The sequence below is a fragment of the Podarcis filfolensis genome, assembly GCF_964270895.1.
Source record: "Podarcis filfolensis genome assembly, chromosome: 1".
Taxonomy (NCBI): Eukaryota; Metazoa; Chordata; class Lepidosauria; order Squamata; family Lacertidae; genus Podarcis; species Podarcis filfolensis.
Window position 1 is genome coordinate 15509698 of NC_139604.1, and position 7172 is coordinate 15516869.

The 7172-nt window shown below is 43.6% G+C and overlaps 1 long non-coding RNA gene across 1 annotated transcript; it reads right to left on the reverse strand.

Annotated features, from left to right (window-relative positions):
- Positions 1-3219: 3219 nt before the first annotated feature.
- LOC310743865 lies at positions 3220-5675 on the reverse strand. The gene is made up of 2 exons (XR_014539278.1): positions 3987-5675; positions 3220-3409 (listed from the first exon to the last, which is right to left on the reverse strand). It is a non-coding gene; the product is annotated as an uncharacterized lncRNA (long non-coding RNA).
- Positions 5676-7172: the final 1497 nt, after the last annotated feature.

The following is a 7172-nucleotide window of genomic DNA, read 5'->3' on the forward strand; positions in this document are numbered from 1 at the left end:
TCCGCATCTCTGCAGCGTTAATGTTGTCACCCTTATCGTTAATACAGAGTTTTGAGGAGACTCTTTTCTCCTAAAAGATGCTTTCGAATTATTTTGTGACAGCTACCGAAGCTATTAAAATACAAAAATGAACCTGGGGACTAAATCAATGACAAGCATTTTGGTATCTCTCTCTCCTGCATAGTGAAAAGGCCAAGGGCTGCTTAATATTCGCTCATCTGCCAAGATGTGCCCACCTAATCAGGTGTGACTGAGTAACCATGAAATTTTAGAGTGCCATCAAGCAGTCTTTAGACGGCGAGATTTCTTTCCCCCTCACCTTTTGTGTGTTGTGTGTAAGGAAGCCCAATCACTCCTGTACCTTTTTGATAAGCTCCCTGTTGACCCTAGCAAAGTGGAGTACGACGCATGGAAGTTTCGGTAATTTGCGTGATTGGTGCTAGAGAGTCACTTTGACAGTCTCTTTAAAAATCAGAGAGTAAAAATGCACATTTGAAACGGCAACTTTTTCGGAGTGGAAGTGGGAGGTTATCAAGGAATGAAGTATCGCTCTCAAAGATTTGTTGGATATAATCTACATCATTTATATCACAGCTGGTGTAAGTGCAGTAGCTAAGGCTCAAAAATCCCAGCTCAGACATGAACGCCCTGGGTGGCTGTTATTATGTCAGCAGACACACACTCTCAGGCTCAGTGCCATTGCTCTTGTCTGCAACAGGCTTCTCATAATACTAGCCTGCGCTACAAAATGGTTGGTGAAGCAATCTGAGCACTCTGTGGCACAATGTAAAAGTTATTAAATGGGGCAAAAGCTTTAATATTGTGTTGCCCTCTCTCAGGGCAATTAATAAAATGCACATTTGTGTGTCGAGACCCCAAGACCACCCCCTCGTTGATGAATAAGACACAAGGACACGGATATTAGGTTAATGTTATTGGGCAAATTTAGGCCGCAACTTTATTGGTTACAGAATGTAAGCGGTATTGGCTTAGGCATTGGAATTGACCCGACTATATCTGACTCCTGCTCATCACGAAGGGAGTCCAGTAAGGGTCAACCACCAGTAGGGGGAGCCCTGTCGATGCAAACCAACTCGAGTTCCCCCTGGGTTACCGACGGGGTCGTAGCATGGCGCTAGCCCAGCCCTGGACTTCGGGCAAGATCCACACCTCCGGATTCCTTTAATGGAATACCCTTAAGCTTGCAGGGGCAGGTGACGACCACACCTCCCCTCCCCCATCATAAGATCAACCAATGCCTAACCGCCACACGAGCCCAAGGCTCACCGCCAAATACCCTCACACCTGCAACCAATCCTTCACACCTTCCACAATATCGGCTAGCCAGACATTATTCCCCCAATCGGAAAGATGTACACCGTCATCTCGAAATAGGGCCATCTTGCTGTAAACAGTGGTGGGGTACGCAATCACCAGACCATCCAGCATGAGCAACTTCTGTGCCACCACACGATTCAAGCGTTTCCGGGTATAATCAGTTGCAGCTGGGCAATCACTGCCACGCCAAAAGCGTCTCTCCAAGAGCAGAGACCAAATAAGAGTCATTTTGAGAACTTCAGTGCAAGTTGGTCCAAGTCCTTTTCAATATCCAAGAGCAAGTCCAATGCCACGCCAAAAGCGCCTCTCCAAGAGCAGAGACTAAATAAGTCATTTTGAGAACTTCCGTGCAAATTCGTCCAAGTCCCTTTTGATATTCAAAAGTAAGTCCACGCCTTTCCGACAAGGCAAGTCGTTTTCTCCCAGCTGCAAAACCAAAGCGTTGGGAATGGGTGGCCATGTGGTCCACCGCAACTCCTCCTGTTGCATTCTGAGGCTAAAGGAAGAACTGGACCCTGATTAAAATAAGACACGAGGCTTTGAACCAATCAGATTTCCTTTGAGCATTCAAACAAACCTCAAGTGGGGACAAAGTTAAACTATAAACACTAGTTAGGCATGCATACTTTGGAGTAAATGAATGAAAACTACAAAGGAGCGAATACAGCAACCCCGGAGGTCATAAACAATCAGTACACATGATAAGAAGGAAGGCCAGGAGGACACTGACCATTATCACCTTAATGTGAAACCTGTTTCCTGGCCCTAAGATTAACATCCTAAGATTAATATATAAGAAAAGCTACATCAATGAAACTGCCCATTATCTTTGAGGACCCAGGACGCCTGCCTGTCTAAGTGTGTACGTGACTTGTGAAGAGAGAGAAATGGGCAGTAGAGGAAAAAGGCATGAATGTAGAATCTTATGAGATTTAATCAGAAATTATCGTCAATATATCAGACCCAGTCAACACAATGCATTCATCGTGGACACGATGGCTTGATGTATATTTTATAATTCCTCATGGTAATCCCATCTGATCCCTACATCCTCCCCATTAGGAAGTGGAGCGGATTTGTCAACTGCGGTTGTTGGCATCCATATGTCTCAAAAAGACAAAGTTGTGTGTCTCCAGGAGCGAAGTAAAAACCACTGGAGAATCACAGCGCCTGCTGTGGCTGCAGAGACAGGTAACTCGTAACTGCTGCCTCTCACACTGTTTTTGCACCCAAGTGACCTTTCTGGGGTTCAAGTCTGGGCAGTGCATATGGAGGTCCTGGGCTGCCCAGATAGCAAGACCGCCCCCCCTCTTTTGGCCTCACTGATGTGGTCCAAATGAAAACACCATTTGGCACCAGTTTGGCTTCTAATGAAAGCCATAAAAATCTAAAAGATCGTGTCACCTCTTGCAAACTCACTGTGCTGTGCAGGAGAGGGCCTCTGGCAGCGAACATCTCACTAGGAGGCCCATTCTGCACAGTGCAGTAATCCAGGCTTCCTCAACCTTGGCCCTCCAGATGTTTTTGGCCTACAACTCCCATGATCCCTAGCTAGCAGGACCAGTGGTCAGGGATGACGGGAATTGTAGTCTCAAAACATCTGGAGGGCCAAGGTTGAGGAAGCCTGCAGTAATCTCTAGTAACTTTTTGGCACCTTCCTTTTTCAACCATCCTTTTACGCAGAGATATTTAGCCCAGTCAATCTTTGCACTGGACTTGAAATTGTTCTTATCAGGGGTACCAACTTGAATAAAATATTGTGGGGGCCCTGATAAGTCCCGCCTCACATAAGCGATCACATGATGCAGTGCACACACACAATTTGAATGGGAATGCCCATCAACTTTGTGGGGACCCAGCCTCCTCAAAAAAAATTTGTGGGGGGCCAAAGCCCCAATGGCCCCTCGGAGTTTGCTCCTATGGTTCTATTGCTGATGTGTCGAGTGACATTTTAATGACCTTTTAATTGCCAATCACTTCAGGATGCCTCATGGGAAGTGATTCATATATTAAATAAATAAACAGTACCTTCTTTCCTCAGCAGAGCCCTCTTGTGATTTACCCACACTACCTCTTGTATTAATGCCAACAGTGTCCTTCAGCTCTCTATATTGGACAAACAGGCCAAACCTTACGCCAAAGAATAAACGGACATAAATCGGACATCAAGAATCACAAGACAGAGAAACCAGTAGGAGAACACTTCAATCTCCCAGGACATTCTATACAAGATCTCAAAGTAGCTGTTTTACTACAAAGGAATTTCAGAAATAGACTGGAAAGAGAAGCTGCTGAATTGCAACTCATTACCAAACTTAAAACCATGGAGAGACCTGGTCTGAACAAAGACATTGGATTCTTATCTCATTATACATGACAAAGCCATTTTTCACCTTCTCACCCCTTGCTTTTTCCTGTAAGACCTATTGCAGTCGTTAAGAGTCGTCAACAGGCTCATCACAGCTATCTGCCAATCACCCATTCCCACCACCCTTCTGAGTAATACCCCTCCCCACCTTCTCACTATATAGAAGGATCTGGCAACTTCTGTTTCAGTGTATCGTGCATGCACACGAAAGCTCATACCAAGAACTAACTTAGTTGGTCTTTAAGGTGCTACTGGAAGGGGAAAAAATTTTTTGTTTTACCTCTTGTATTGCTTCTTTCCCTGAGAGAAACAGCACTTTAGTGCTCATTCGGAGCAAATGGCAATTTGAGTTGCCTCCTGATTGATGTTTGCTCTAGTTTAGAGCTAAAGAGTAGATTTTTTTCATCGGAAAAGAGTGGGGCATGGGGAAAACCATTCAGACCTGTGCTTTCTAGGCATGACACAAGTGGAAGCATCGATGAGCCCCTAGTGAAATCTGAAGGAAATAGATCCTAGTATTCCTTTTTTTTTTTTTAAAATATAAAATGAAAAATCTGGGAATAAATTTCCCTTCAGAGTTGGAGAAGAAACGGAACATTCTGAAAATGGAGAGCAAGAAAGTGGTGTTATAGAAATAGGGGGATCCCCCTAACCCCTAGAAATTAATAAATGCTAGGATTTGGGGTTCATTGTGATATGAAAGGAGAATATAACCTGCAAGGGGATTCCTGGGCTGCCTTACGCAAACCAGTCTGGCTGGCTGAGGGAAGAGCAGAGCTCTATTTTCAATTGAGAGCCGTCAAGGGTCGTCAAAAAACTCCTTGTCCCAGGTGTGACCAGAGACTGGAGATTTGGGATGTTGCCAGGGTAACTGCTCTGGGGGGAGGGCAAGCGGCTTCTGGGAAGAAGAAAGATCTATAAGATCTGGACCCCTTCCATGCAGATGGAAGGTTTGTAAACAGGTGAATAAACCCTATTTCTTAAAGCATGACAGCCTCCGCTGTGTCTTCTGTTCTCCTGAGCGGACAGGCGCCGGGGCTTTTGTAACAATATTTTCAGAATTACAGAAGAATCCACAGGCACTGTGTGAAATTCAATCTCTCGCAGTTAAGAGCTGGTATCCAGGCATGTGCAGCTGTGCAAAAGGTCTAGTGTGGATAAGTCAACAGCTTAGCCTCAAGGTGACTGCAAGGGGTAAACCATTCTTGTGGCATATTTGATCATCATGGCCCTTCAATAGCTACCCATTACTTTTCATTGAGGTGATTATGTACAAAATCTAGGCAAATTGCCAAATGCAATAGACACTGCTGTAGATGTTAAAGGTAGGAGTTGTTTCAACGGCTGACAAGGATGAATGGTGCCCAGATAACTCACTCATCATCCATCACAGTTATGACTTCACTCATTGGCTATAAACACTGAAAGGTGGAAGCAGCTAAGCTGGTTTACCTCACAAAACTTACTTAGAAGGTTGCCTGCACATATTGCTTGAGAACTTTCATTCTTGTAGGATTTGAGGCTTACTTTTTAATGAGTTGCACCATGATAACTCAATCAATATAGGGCAGTCTGCTTTGTGCAGCCACGTCTAATCTTGCCCTTCCCTGAAATCTCTTTACAGTGGTACCTTGGTTCTCAAACTTAATCCGTTCTGGAAGTCTGTTCCAAAACCAAAGCATTCCAAAACCAAGGCACGTTTTCCCATAGAAAGCAATGCAAAATGGATTAATCTGTTCCAGGCTTTTAAAAGCAAACCCTGAAACAGCAATTTAACATGAATTTTACTATCTAACAAGACCATTGACCCATAAAATTAAAGCAATAAACAGTGTACTGAGGTCACACAATCAATCAATCAATCAGTAGCTGAACTGGGTTCCACACACACACAAAAGCCACAAGAACAAAAACGCAAAATAAATAGCAAAAACAGACAGACCTCAGCGTAACACTCAAAATGGAAGCGTGGCACTCAAATCGGAAGCGTAACACTTTTTATGGACTTAATCTCAATATTTTGTTCTAACTCTGTTTTTTTGTCTTCCTTCAGATTTTTGACTAATAATTTAGTTTTATTCCTATTTAACTTAAATCCTGCCACTTCCCCCAAATTTCTGAATCTTTTCTATTACTTTGGGGAGTGAGGTTTTAGGTTCTTCCACTGTTATCACTAAGTCATCTGCATATGCTTTTGGAAGCGTAACACTTAAAACGGAGCACGTTCGGCTTCTGAAAAAAGTTTGCAAACCAAAACACTTACTTCCAGGTTTGCAGTGTTTGGGTTCCAAGCTGTTTGAGTTCCAAGGCATTTGAGAACCAAGGTACCACTGTATTGGTATGTGTTTTGGTAAATCTACAAAAGAATACAATAAAATAAATTCAGGATTAAGGGGTTATCTCATTGGTGTGGTGGTGGTGGGAGTTGCACTTCTCCTGATAGGAGATATTCCGGGGGGGGGCAAAAAATGGGGGGTCAAGCAGGGTCAGTTGGGGGTAGTGAGAAATAGCTCTATTTTCATCTGAGGAATGTTGGAGGGTATGGAATTAAGTTGTTTCTAAAAGTAAATCCCAAATTGAATGCCACAGGACAGTTCCCAGGCCCTCTGGTGTGATATCCTTTTCTATCTAATTAAATTTCTAAGCATATCTTTCTCAGCAGTACAGCAACTGTGCATTGCACACAACCATCAGAGTTAGCAGGAAAGTTAAGTTTGCCAAAGTGGCGTTGTGTGTCAGCACCAGAACTAAATCTAAATTGCTATTTTTAAATGTCTAAAAACATCCCCGCTGAAGCTCCCTTGTGAAATCACATATTTGCTGAAGTCTCATTTCCGTGGCCAGGGAAACCAATTGCGTATTCTGCTGTATTTTACAGAGAGCTTCATAAAGCCTGGAGATTAATTTAGGTTTTTCTGTAACATTTTTGTAAATCCTTTCTTTGGGTTGGTTTGCCTTTGGCTCTCGCAAGGATTCCCACCCACCCTTCGACCGAGCTGCGAGAGTGAATGCAATGTCACCACCTGGTAATAGAAAACAATTTACATCTCTTGTGCTTGCAGTTGTAAACCTTTTATACATTCAGTTAACAACCAGAAGACATGGCCAGCACTGAGAAGCTGCTTGAGGGGCCACCATCTGAAGGAAGACTTGGGGAAGTGCAGCTAGAATTAAGATGCCAGAAATACTTCAATTTACATTTGCCTTTGATTGATTCTCTTTTAGCAATTGCCTTTGGGTTGCTACCTGCCCCATATTCAAAGTCATGCTTGAGGGCACTGTCTATCCATTGGATGGTTGTGGCATCAAACGAATCAATAAAGTGGGTTTGAAACGATTGTTAAGAAGGTTCTTTAGGTTCCTTCCAATGGACACAGGTGGCGCTGTGATCTAAACCACCTAGCCTCTTGGACTTGCTGATCAGAAGGTTGGTGGTTTGAATCCCCATGACGGTGTGAGCTCTCGT